The following is a 13,333-nucleotide window of genomic DNA, read 5'->3' as shown; positions in this document are numbered from 1 at the left end:
ATGGAGCCTACTTGAAAAAAACTAACTAAATAAATAAAAAATAAAAATGTTTGTGTTTAAACATTATGTTTTGGTAAGTTTGATTTTTCTAAGAATTTGTCAGTTTATCTAAATTTTCAAATTTATTGATGTAAGGTTGGTCTTGCTTTCCTCTTATATTCTTATATCTGTGCAATCTATAAGTAATCCCTCTTTTCATTACTGATGCTGCTTTTCTGTCTTTTCTGTTTTTTTTTCCTCTGTCCACAAGTGGTTTACTGGTTTTATTAATTATTTCAAAAATTAAAAATTGGTGTTTTGTTGAATCATTTCACTGCACATTTATTTTCAGTTTCCATATGTTGTTCCTACTCTTATTTTTACTGCTTTCCTCCTTTCTACTTTTTGCTTAAATAAACCCTTTTATTGTGGAACACTTCAAACATAGGCAAAAGTAGAACAGTAAAATGAATCATGTACTCATCATTTAACCTCAACAGTTATTGATACATGATCATTCTTGTTTTATCTATACCCCTACCCACTTTATCCTGCCCTTAGATTATTTTGTAGGGCATACTTCCAGCCCACATAGCATTTTCTCCATAAATATTTTAGTGTATATCTCTAAATAATAAGGAAAAGTTGTTTAAAATTTTTTAAAAATTTTTATAGCAAATTTCAAATATATACAAAAAGTAAGACATACAGTTCACTCTTGAGTGACAGAATTTTGAACTGCATGTGCCCACTTTTATGTGGATTTTTTTCTATAAATACAATATAGTACTGTAAGTATATTTTCTCTTCCTTATGATTTTCTTAATAACATTTTCTCTAGCTTATTATATTGTAAGAATGCGGTATATAATACATATAATATGAAAAATATGTTAATCAATTGTTTATCTTATCAGTAAGAATACTGGTCCACAGTAGGGTATTAGTAGTTAAGTTTTGGGGAGTCAGAAGTTACATGGGGATTTTTGACTATGTGGAGGGTTAACACTCCCGATCCTGACATTGTTCAAGGGTCAACTGTAGTTCAGTGGGCTTAATATACGTAGCATCCCGCTTTGAGCAATTGTCACTGCATGATATCTTATTTCCTCTGTATCCCTTCTGTTCCCCTTCTCCACATTATTTAGACAAAATATTTACCTAAGGAAATATCCTTACATATCTTTCCATTTGCAACTATCTTAATATATCTGTAAAAGCTAAGGACTTCTTTACAAAATGTGGATATCACACCATTTTCATATCTAAAAATTAACAGTAATTCCTTAATATCATCAAATATCTAGTGTTCATTTTTCTAATTGTCTCGTTTTTTCACCCTTTCCTTGAATCAAGATTTAAGTTTATACATTTCGTTCATCAATATGTATCTTAACACTTTTTTAATCTATAGATTCCCCATCTCTCTCTCTTTTACTTTCTAATTTTTGCTTTGTTTTGTTTTATTTTTAAGTCGATTGATTAAAGAAACCAAATCATAAATCCTGTAGATTTTCCCACAATTTGGATTTTGCCCTTTGCATCCCCTTGTTATCATTTAATATGTTTTGTTCCCTTATTTGGTGTAAATTTTTAGCTAGATCTACAGGATTAATTAGATGCTGGCTTGATTTTTTTTTTCTTTTCATAAAATCTTTATGGGGGTGAGATATACTTCTATAAGGAGACACAGTATCTAATTTTTTTGTTTTGATATTACAGCTATTGATGATTATTGTCTTTATCTATTAATTTATCAGAGGTTTCAAAATGGGAATATTCTGTCATTTACGTTCTACTTATTAGCTGGAACATTTCTTAGAGCAAAATAACCGCTTCAGCAAATATTTGATTATGGGTAAAATTTATATAGGAAATGCAGGGCAAATATTTGATTCTTTCCCTTTATTTACCAGTTTTCAAATAAGGGTTGGTTTTCTAAAATAATGATGACCAATGTCATCAAAAAGTATTTTTATGAATTCATGAAGTTTAATATGTTGATATGTTTAGATGGGCTAAATTTATTATTGATAATAATAATGCTGCTCATGTTGTCCCCTGTATGGTTTTGGGAATCTCTTTAAATTGGTACTCATTTCCTTTTGATACAGCCCTGGTCATCATTGGCACCCTCCTTGCTTTGTGGCATGATAAGATGTCCCATGTTCATTTTGTATAGTTCTGTCCCAGCCTGGAACTCCATTATGTTTCCAAGGAACTCTGGTTCCTGTTAGCTGAAGATAATTAAGAGACCACAATCTTTTTTTTTAATTAAAGATTTTATTTATTTATTTGACACACAGAGAGAGATCACAAGTACGCAGGGAGGCAAGCAGAGAGAGGGGAAAGCAGGCTCCTTGCTGAGCAGAGAGGCCAATGTGGGGCTCGATCCCAGGACCCTGAGATCATGACCTGAGCTGAAGGCAGAGGCTTAACCCACTGAGCCACCCAGGCACCTCTAACTCAAGTTTTAGAAAGAATCATAGGGCACCTAGGTGGCTCAGTCGTTAGGTGGCTGCCTTCAGTTCAGGTCATGATCCCAGGGTCTTGGGATCCAGGCCCACATCAGGCTCCCTGCTCAGTGGAAAGCCTGCTTCTCCCTCCCCCGCTCCCCCGCTTGTATTCCGTCTCTCTCTGTGTCTCTCTCTGTCAAATAAATAAATAAGATCTTTAAAAAAATAATAAATTATGACTTTCCCAGCCCAACATGCAGTCATGAGAACCATGTTGGTGGTAGTTCAAGTTTTGATGCGTGTTTGGGAACGTCATCCACAGCCAGCCATTGTCTGGGTCCTTTGCAATGGTTACACAGCTGATTTTTGTCATGGATTGTGACTCACCCTAAAAATGTCTCTGTGGTAGTAAAAAGTACGTGTATTTCTGAATGACTCTCTCTCTTTTTTTTTTTTTTAAATCATTAGGCAGTTAGGATATTCACTTGTGTGATTTTGTAAACCTTTTCTATTGCAGTCAGATGTTGAGTAATTGTCACAGGTTTCAAATTATGAATTGTGAATTAGCTTCTACTGGGACTTCGTGTGTGTCTTTTAAGATTTAGTTATTTGTTTGATAGGGAGAGAAAGAGTGCAGGGGAGGGGCACAGGGAGAGAGAGAATCTCAAGCAGATTCCCTGCTGAGCGTGGTGCCTGATGGAGTGACTGGATCTCATAACCCTGAGATCTCTACCTGAGCTGAAACTAAGAGTCAGATGCTTAACCAGCTGAGCCACCCAGGTGCCCCAGCTTCTACTGGGACTTTGAATTGACCTTTGAAAGCTGAGGTCTTTGAGATTCAAAACCCCAGAATATAGCTTCTGAACTACCAGCAAATAGCTTTTCAACTAACAGAGCCATTTCCAAAGGCAAAATTGTTATTGTAACCTCTTTCAGCGGTACCATGTCTGCTTAAATTTATATATTTCTGTTTAAAGTATTTAGAATTCTTTTGAAGACATCATAATATCTAGAGATTAGATGTACATCAAAAAATAACCAATAGCAAAAATAGCCTGATTATCAAAGAAAATTAAAGAGTATATCTGTTTTAAATTCTATAGAGGCAGTGAGAAATGTACTAGGTAACAACAGTTTTGCTAATTTCAAACAGTCTTTGGCTCACCTGATACTAGCTGTTTTGTGTGGTAAACCTAATATTGCCATTAGATCAATTTTAGTTTTGTGTTTTTCAAATCTTGTATTTTATTACTGATCTTCTGTCTGCTTCACCAAACAGTAAGAGAGAGGGTTGAGTTAAATCTTCATCTGTGATTGTCGATTTGCTTCCTTCTCCTTGTAATTCTATCAGCTTTTGCTTTATGCAGTTTGAAACTGTGTCATGAAGTACATATACATTTTAACTTTTTTAATTTTCCTCGTGAAATGGCACTCTATTTCTAGTAAATTTTTGACTATATTCTATTTTGCCTGACAATAACATAGGCTGTCATAACATTTTCCCCCATATTGTTGCTCTCATTTTCATTTCCCCATTTTTTTTTTTTTACTTTCAGTTTTTCTGTATGTTTTAATATGGTGGTTATAAATAGGGTATTGTTGTGTCCCTTATACTGTATTTTAGAACCTTATATATACTTTTACCTTCTGTTATTTTATTTTAATTTTATATTTGTATTTATAAATACAGGAGACTCTTGATTAATACAGGATTGAACTGTGCTAGTCTACTTATATGTAGATTTTTTCCTTTCAAGTACAGTACTGTAAATGTATTTTCTTTCTTATGAGTTCCTTTTTTTTTTTTTTAAGATTTTATTTATTTATTTGACATACAGAGATCTCAAGTAGGCAGAGAGGCAGGCGGGGGGGGGGGGGGAAGCAGGCTCCCCGCGGAGCAGAGAGCCCGATGTGGGGCTCGCTTCCAGGACCCTGGGATCATCACCTGAGCCAAAGACAGAGGCTTTAACCCACTGAGCCACCCAGGCACCCCTCTTATGAGTTTCTTAACATTTTCTTTTTTCTCACTGTATGGTGAAAATATAGAATATAATACATGAAAGATATAAAATATCTCTTAACTGACTATGTTATTGCTAAAGCTTCTGGTGAATAGTAGGCTATCAGTAGTTACATTTCACAGGAGTCAAAGTTATAAGCAGATTTTCAATTGATGGGGTCGATTTTCAATTGATGGGGTCATTTTTTCCCTCTCTTGTCTTTTTTTGGATTAGTTGGTACTTATTCCACATTTTCCCCCCATGGCTCATTTGGAAATCATATACCCTCCTCCTTTTTTCTTTCCTTTTTATTTTTGTTGTTAATTACAATATGTAGTAACTAATCAAATTCTAAAATTAACCAGTATATTTCCATACTCTTAAATCATTCCAAGACCTTAAGACATTTAAACCGCATTTACCCTCTACATACAGAGGACATTCTGTGTATTATTTTTACCTGTTTAACCCCACAAGTCATTACTTTTAAAGTTTTTGTTAGATTTACCCATACATTTAGATTTATGTTTCTTTTTAAATTTGCCTACACATTCTTTACTCCCTGTGCCTTTCACACATTATCACATCTTTATCTTCAACCTGTAATATTTTCTTTATTTTTTAATTTTTTATGTTTTTTTTAAAGATTTTATTTATTTATTTGACAGAGAGAGAGATCATAAGTAGGCACAGGAGCAGGCAGAGAGAGAGAGAGAAGCAGGCTCCCCGCTGAGCAGAAGGCAGAGGCTTCAACCCACTGAGCCACTCAGGTGCCCTGGAAGAATGTGTTTTGTTTTGTTTTGTTTTTTTAAGATTTTATTTATTTATTTGACAGACAGAGATCACAAGCAGGCAGAGAGGCAGACAGAGAGAGAGAGGGCTCTCTCAGCAGGCTCCCTGCTGAGCAGAGAGCCTGATGTGGGGCTCAATCCCAGGACCCTGAGATCATGACCTGAGCCAAAGGCTGAGGCTTAACCCACTGAGCCACCCAGGTGCCCCTCAACCTTTAATAATTTTCATAATGCTCAAAGTATATCCTTTAGTCTCTTAGTAATGACCTAATGTTGGCAAACTCTTTTTTTCATCCTTATTTTTAAAAAGATATTTCCTGCACTATTTGTAGAAGTCCATATTTAAAGTTATTTGCTCTTGATTCATTGAAATTATTTTGAAAGATTTTGTTTATTTATTTGAAAGAGATAGAGAGAGGGAGCGAGTGAGGGGATGAACAGGAGCAGGGAAGAGGAAGATGCAGGCTGCCCGCTGAGCAGGGAGCCTGATGCAGGGCTTGATCCCAGGACCCCAGGATCATGACCTGAGCTGAAGGCAACTACTTCATTGACTGAGGCACCCAGGCATCCTGATAAATTGATATTTTTATTCTCTGGGCTTTTCACTTCTATCGTTGCTCATCAACATCAGCTGTAAAATCTGTTTCTCCTCTGAAGGCAAAGTCTGTGCTTATGACATTTTCATCATTCTTGCTGTTCTTCAATTTTACTGTGGTGCATCTAACTGTAGATTTACTGTCATCTATTCTGCTTAGATTTTATTAAGCTCTATGACTCTGACTTCCATTGCATATGAAAAATTGTCTGCCATTATTTGAAATATATCTTTCGCCTCATTCTCTCTCTCTTCCCAGGACTCCAATTAAATGAATGTTAGAATGTTTTCTAAATATGATTTCTCTTAACCACTTTTTCCACCTTTTTACATTTTCCATATTTTTGTCTCTCTGTACTATACTTGGGATAAGTTCTTTAGCTGTATCTTCCAGTTCACTAATTCTCTTCTCATCTATTTTTATCTACTTTTTTTTTTTTTTAAAGATTTTTTATTTATTTGACAGAGATCACAAGTAGGCGGAGAGGCAGGCAGAGAGAGGGGGAAGCAGGCTCCCTGCTGAGCAGAGAGCCCGAAGTGGGGCTCGATCCCAGATCCTGGGATCATAACCTGAACTGAAGATAGAAGCTTTAACCCACTGAGCCACCCAGGCGCTCTGTTTTTATCTACTTTTAACCTGGTCTTTGAGTTTTTAGATATTGGTGACCAAGTGATTCTGTTGTTTTGTTGTTTTTTTAAAAAATTCATAAAGTTGTATTTAATTTGTTTTCAATTTCCCCAGTCATTTTTCACAGCAGGTGATTCTTTTCCTGTCCTTTTTATTCTTCCTTATAGGGTTATAATATTTTATATGTACTCATATCACAGTCTCCATCAGGATCTGATCACAATCTGTGCAATTCTATTAAAAGTTCTAGAAAGTCAATATTTTGTTTGATGGATTTTGTTAATTCTCTTATGAAGCAAGTATTTTTTTCATGGTATATTTATAAATCTGAAATGTGAGCTTATGTTCTGTGGAGACATTTGGCACCCAGATTAGAACATATCTGGCTAGAAGGATCTTGTACTACATTAATTTCTGGGATTTGGCATTCTTGCACAACTTTTTCCCTCTCCAAATCCCAGGGGGAGATAAATTTCATTGTTATCTCCCTGTGCAGTTTGGCAGAATTTATTTCTACTACATTTCACCAAGGATGAGTCCTTTGAGGATGCCAAGAGAAGTGCGAGTTAACTTCCCAGGACACAGGGCACATAATTTTCTGTCTCTGAATTTGAAACATGTTCCCTGTTGCCATGACCCTATCCACAGTGACAACTCCTGAGCTTACCTCCCTGGTTTGTAGCCCATTCTTTTTTCCTGGTAACTGAAGATATCCTTTCTTCTTTTGTAAGACTAGTTGTAGATTTAAAAAAAAAAAAAAAAAAAAAAAAAAAGATTATATTTTGTTTAGATTTTCTAGGTTTGTTTCAAATGGGAGGGCTTGTGGCTGGAACATGTATTATGGTCTCACTTTTTGGGGGGAAAGGAATGTGCACATACGGCAGCAGATGAGAAGAAGAGGTCTTAATTAGCCCAGATATGGTCAGTACATGCTGAGATTTTCAGAAGTATTTTTCAAGACAATTCAGGGTCCCCCTGGGAAAAGCCATGGTTTGTAGACAGTCCCTACTACCCTGCAGTTATAATTCAACCCTTCCATTCTAAGACTAGTTCAAGAAGTGAATCACATGGCTTTTTATATTTGGGTTAATCAATGCTTAAAACAAGGCAGTATAATAATGACTGAAACTTTGCAAGGTTTTTGGTACCTGGAACTAATCTCCAATTCTCAGCATGTGGATTTTATATGGCTGCTTAAGCTCTCCTGCTATGTCTCATCTGATTTCACTCCAAGCCAAGAGTTGGGTCCAGATGGGAAATCTGGATAATAAATAGTTATTATTGGATTTAGGCTTAATTTCCTATCTTCCTGTATCTTAATGGTGAAGAATGTTAGAAGTTTGTAGGAATGAAATGTGTGTCCATTTGGGGTTTTGTGGGAATGAATACATCAGAACTTTGGGTTTATGAAGATTAGACACAACCTCATAGAAGATGAGTGAAAACTAATGTGAAGAACATAATTCACAAGGGTTCCCATTTCACTATGGCCAAATCTTTGCATTGATTGTGTCTTGGAGCCCCTCTGAGCTGTCCAGGAAAGACATTCTTGCTTCTAGGGTTTTGTGCTATGGTTCAACTCTAATTTTTCCAATGAACTGTGTTTTCATTTATCTTCTATATTCCAGGATTTCCTAGTCTTGTCTAGATCCGTGTTTGGGTTTCATAGTATAATCATGCTATCACTCATTTAAAAAGCAGTGTTTCACTTATTTCACAGGGAATTTGAAAGAAAGGGAGAATATATATATGTTCCCATTCCACTATTTTGAATGGAACATTTGTTTTAAGCTTTATGATCAGAGACATGGATGGCAATGTAAACTTTAATATTTTTTGTAATAGAATTAATAGTATTTAAATATAATACTTAAAAATTGTTGCTTATACTTAAACATTTCTAACTTGATCCCCAAGAACTTTTTGAAAGTAACAGTGGTATAGTTTTTATAATTTTGTTGTTGTTATTCCTACAAATGACAAGTCTGATTTCAGATGTGAACAGAGGAGTCAGACCTATACTACTTATATAGTCAGTTTGTCAGAGTAGAAATTATTAAATTTGGCTCCCAACTGCTGTAGTTGAAATATTGATTTAGATAAGACTTGAGGAGGAATTAACATATTTTATATGAAATCATGTACAAAACCCAAATTGAACCACTCATTAATGCCATCAATTTATTTTCTATGTTGGTCAGCTGCACTTAAATGATAACATTATACTATGTCCTTCTCTTGAAGAATTTTAAAGAAGGCCAGTAGTCTGGCTATTGTTTAAAGACTCTTGTTTACAAAATTTTTCTTTAAAAGGCAAGTAGGTAGTAGTTCTCCAACCTGTCTACTGTACAGGCCTAAAAGTAGTGGTAACCCAAAAATAATGAACATGCCCAGTGTCCAGATTGAGGTGTCTAAATACTGTTGTCCATTAAAAGGAACTAGGGCTTCTTGAGTTGGCTGGTTCTAGCCTGGAAGGTGATACATAAGGTCAAAACAAGATATCTTACTGTGCCAGAAAGTAAAGAAACTGTCAAAGATGAAAGAATTTTGTCAAAAGGACACAAGAAGAAATACAAATGGGCTCCCCTCAGTGATAAATGGAACACTAGGAGCCTTAAAAAAAAAAAAAAAAGGAATGAAATTGGTTGAAAAACATTGAGTCCAGTGACAGTCAAATGAAGAGAGAGGAAGAGAGATTGAGAGAAAGAAAAACCAAAAAGCAACCAGTATTAGTAACTGGATATCATTAGAATTAACTTCTTGCTCTGAAAATTGGCAACTAAAAGGAAAGAAATAAGCATTTATCCTGTCTTTCCCATATGAATTGCCTTTCTGGGTAACTAGTCCCAGTTAATGAGGGAAACTTCTTTTATACAGAAGAATTTCAACCAACATAGGGAAGACAGAGAATCACTGTTTTAAGATCCCTAATGAAATAATTAGTACTTCATAATGCTAAAGACAGAATGTTTTCATTTAATACCTGTGACATGTAAGTATTTTATACATCGTCCAGGGAGAATATATATAATATTCATATGAAAAAATGGACAGGTAAAGCAAAATATGAAGAATCATCACATCTAGGTGATGGGAATATGGAGGTTATTATCTGCTTTCTCAGCTTTTGAACATGTTTGAATTTTTTTCATAAGAAAAATTAAAATAAATGCATTTGGTGTAGTTGAAGGGGCTAGAGTGGGAATTAAAAGGCCTAAATTCTTGTTTTAACTCCATGTAATGGAGGCACTTTTTTTCCTTTTTTTCTTTTCTTTAATTGAAGTATAGTTGACACAATATTACATTAGTTTTAGGTGTCCAGCATAGTGATTTGACAACTCTATATGTTATGCTACATTCAGCACAAGTGTATCTACCATTTATCACCGTACGACACTATTATAATACTGTTTACAGTATTCCCTGTGCTGTACCTTCATCCCCGTGACTTTTTTGTTCCATACCTGGAAGCCTGTCCCTCCCATTCCCATTAACCCAATTTACCCATCCTCCTGACCCCCTCCCCTCTGGCAACCCAGGTTGTTATCTATATTTAAGAGTCTATTTCTGGTTTTGTTTGTTTGTTCATTTATTTTTTTATTTAGATTCCACATGTAAACGACATCATATGGTATTTGTCTTTCTCTGTCTGACTTGTTTCACTTAGCATAATATCCTGTAGATCCCTTCATGTTGTCACAAATCGTACGATCTCGTTCTTTTTTTATGGCTGAGTAATATTCCTCTGTGTGTGTGTGTGTGTGTGTGTGTGTGTGTGTGTTTGCGTGCGCGCACACGCGCGCGTGTGTGTATCATATCTTCTTTATCCATTTATCTATGGATGGACACTTGGGTTTCTTCCATATTTTGGCTTTTGTAAATAATGCTGCAGTAAAGAGAGGTACCTTTATCTTTTTGAATTAGTTTTCTCATTTTCTTTGAGGAAATACCCCATAGTGGAGTTGCTGGATCATATGGTACTTCTCTTTTTACTTTTTTGAGGAATTTCCATACTGTTTTCCACAATGGCTGCACCAGTCAACATTTCCATCAACAGTGTACAAGGGTCCTTTTTTCTCCAAATCCTCGCCAACACTTGTTATTTCTTGTCTTTTTGATTCTAGCCATTCTGACAAGTGTAAGGTGATATCTCATGGTGGCTTTAGTTCACATTTCCCTGATGATTAGTGATTTTAAGCATTTTTTCATGTGTCTTTTGGCTCTCTGGATGTCTTCTTTGGAAGTAAGGAAGTATTTTAAATAAGACAAATTGCTTCTTTGAGTGTTTGTTTCCCTATTTATAAAATAGTTTGTTTTACATCACTGTGGTTCAAAACTTGGTAATTAGAATTCTGATCTGTGGAAATTTAAAAAAAAAAAGATTCTGTGTTGAATGTAAGCTTAGAAGAACCTGCATATTATATTCTCCTTTTTTAGAATGATAATGCATATTAGCATTTTAAGGCTTTTGGGAACTCCTTGGCAAATAAAGAATCAAACAAACAATTGAACATCTTGAGCTCAGTGTTTCCCAGACACATTTAAAGAAAACACCCTTCCCCTCAGTTTTTTTGTTTTGTTTTGTTTTGTTTTGTTTTGTTTTAATTTAACACCTATGACATTTTGAGGAAAACCCTAGACTATACAATCTGTGAAGACCCTTTTGGCACAGAAGTTCTAGGAGTCTAATTCTGTAAGCCTTTTAAATGTCTATAGAAAATCAAAATAACCAGTTAATACAGTGGGAAAAAAAAATCAATCAAATCAGTTGTCTGACAGAAGTGCCTATTTAATTCAGTCCAAATGTTTTATCAAGTAGCCCCAGGTAGACCAGCTTGAGTGTTTAAAAAAAATAATCCTGGCACTATCCTATGAATTCATGGTTTGTTATATTTGTGAGATGCTGAGCTTAAGTAAAGACACAATATTCATTTGGTCTGTTGTGGTGATCAATGCTGATTGCTCGACAATCAGTGATTGATGTCAGTCAGAAAGCTCAACAAATGGGCATATTCACTGTCTGCATATTGCCACTCACATGACCACCATGGCCTAACTTGGAATAGATATGATATTTGACCTGGAACATGTTTGTAACTACTCTGTATCCCCCTTATAAATAATTTTTCTAATATTCACTCAATTTCATGGGGTGATAGCTATCAAAATGTGGAGATTTAAGGAGGTCCAGTGCTGACCTTTATTTAAACAGTTATTTTTTTTCCTAAAAGATACATATTCTCTCTTTTTTCTTGCTTGAAGATGAAATTCAGAATTTTTAAATTAGAGGTATAACCCTCAATTTCTCAGTCTTAAGGAAAGAAAAAGCTGCTGTCAATAGTTTTCTTGTGCTTGCTGTTAGTAGAACTTTCTAGAAGGTTAGGAAGTGAGTGAGCAAGCACATGAGCTGATGTGATTTGTTAACAATAAAAGAAAAAGCTTGCCCAATTCTGTGTCTACCCTACAACCATACAATACATGAATTTTTAAATGAAACTTTTAATTTTGAGATAATGACAGGTTCACATGCATTTATTTGTAAGAAATAATACAGACAGATCTCATATATTCTTTTTTTTTTTTTTAAGATTTTATTTATTTATTTATTTGACAGAGATCATAAGTAGGCAAAGAGGTAAGCGGCGGAAGCGGGGTGTGGGTAGGGGGTGGGGGAAGCAGGCTCTCCGCTGATCAGACAGCTGGATGCAGGGCTCTATCCCAGGACCCTGAGATCATGACCTGAGCCAAAGACAGAGGCTTAACCCACTGAGCCACCCAGGCGCCCCATATCTCATATATTCTTTAGACCGTATCTCCTAATAACATCTTACACAACTATCTACTACAACATTGTGCTAGAATCACAGTATGCCATTTGTAAAGTTTAAAGGAGATGCCAAAGTAAAGAAAGAAGAAAGGAAGGGACAAAGGTACATGAACTTTTTGCATAAACTTCATTTCACATTGCCTACCTATATTCCACGTTTTAAAAGAAGAAATCCAAATCACTGTCTATTACAAGTAAGGAGGCATCCAGATGCTTTCTCTTTCTGCATTTGTGTAAGTAAATGATATGATTTTCCGTGTATATAAAGTATGGACTCAGAAGTCATACTTAGCATATGCGAATACAGTATGATTCTGCCTCTGCTCTCACACACCCCTCTCCACCAAATAAATATATAAGGTTTGAGATGCCTCGAGGTGCAAACCAAAGCAAATTTATCAGAAGCTGGGCCTTCTGAAAAGATCCCATGGCATGAATTTGCTGTCTTATGAAATTTTAAGCCTGCCATTTCATTTTGAATGTTTAGAGGAAGGACTGTACAGAACACCTCTCTACTTGGGCCATCTGTAATGTGAAAACAGAATGGTCAGCAGGGTGTTGGCTAGTCACTGTCCATTTACCTTTAACAGACTTTTCCTTCCCTGGGTGCATCTCTGATGATGGAAGAATCATTTCTCTTCCTTCTTCTCTTTGTGATAATTATTTATCCAAATACTGGTGCCACATGAATTCACTGCTGCCATAGTGAATTATCTCTTCTTGCCCATCGTTCAGATCCTTGGGTGATGTGGACGTGCGTGTATGTGTGTGCATGTGTGTGTGTGCGTGAGCCAAGGGTAAATATTTGACCATGGTTCCAGCCACCACTGCACAGCCCCTGAGTGACCCTGCATTAATTAGCTGAGAATTTTAGGGCTTTGAATCTGATTGAATCAAAATATTGTTTTTACAAGTTGATGAAGGCTCTTGATTGATGTGGGCCCTGCTGATTCTTTAAAGGATTAAATTGTATGTACAGATTACGGAGTCCTGGCTGTCACTGCTTAAAAGGGGATTGTTTTTTAACCAGGCTTAGAAAAAAAAGTAGTGCTATGTT

The sequence above is a fragment of the Martes martes genome (genome assembly GCF_963455335.1).
Source record: "Martes martes genome assembly, chromosome: 17".
NCBI lineage: Eukaryota > Metazoa > Chordata > Mammalia > Carnivora > Mustelidae > Martes > Martes martes.
Note: the sequence above shows the minus strand (reverse complement) of the source record.